Here is an 878-nt window from a genome sequence, read left to right on the forward strand (position 1 = left end):
CATCTCAAATGCATGGAAGAATTACCCCCAAGCCTACCAAGTACAGGCCTTGGAGCCAAAAAGTGTAATGGGCCCCTGACCTCCACCTGCATAATGTCACTCAAAGAGAAAGGGGCTGACCAGCAAGAGACTCAGAAATAACCACAAAGGAACAAAACATCTACAAATAAACTCAAACAGCTAAAGAGATGCAAAACAGCTGCAAAGAAACACAAGAGACATGACTACAGTGGCAAAGCAACCACAAAGAGGTACAAAATGACACAAACAGCAGCAAAGAGACACAAAATGAATACAAAGAGACACAAAACAACCATAAATAGATATATACTGTCTACAAAGGGACACAAACAACCTCAAGGAGACACAAAATGAACACATAGAGGCCACATTATAACAAAGAGACACAAAACAACCATAAAAAAGAAACAAAATGACTACAAAGAGAGATCAAACCATAACAGAAAGTCACAAAACAACCAAAAAGAGGCAAAGCAAATGTAAAGAAACAACAAAACAACTCCAAATATACAGACAATGACTACAAAGAGACACAAAACAACCACAAAGAGACATAAAATGACTACGAAGAAATACCAAATTATAACAACACACAACAATGACTACAAAGAGACACATAACAACCTCAGAGAGATACAAAATGACTACAAAGAGACACAACACAACCAGAAAGAGACAAAAAATGACTACAAAGATACACAACACAAACACAAAGAGACATAAAATGACTACGCAGAGATGCCAAATTATAACAAGACACAACACAACCACAGAGACACAAAATGACTAGAAAGGAACACAAAACAACCCCAGAGAGATACAAAATGACTACAAAGAGATACAACACAACCACAGAG

The sequence above is a fragment of the Epinephelus lanceolatus genome, chromosome 4, assembly GCF_041903045.1.
Source record: "Epinephelus lanceolatus isolate andai-2023 chromosome 4, ASM4190304v1, whole genome shotgun sequence".
NCBI lineage: Eukaryota > Metazoa > Chordata > Actinopteri > Perciformes > Serranidae > Epinephelus > Epinephelus lanceolatus.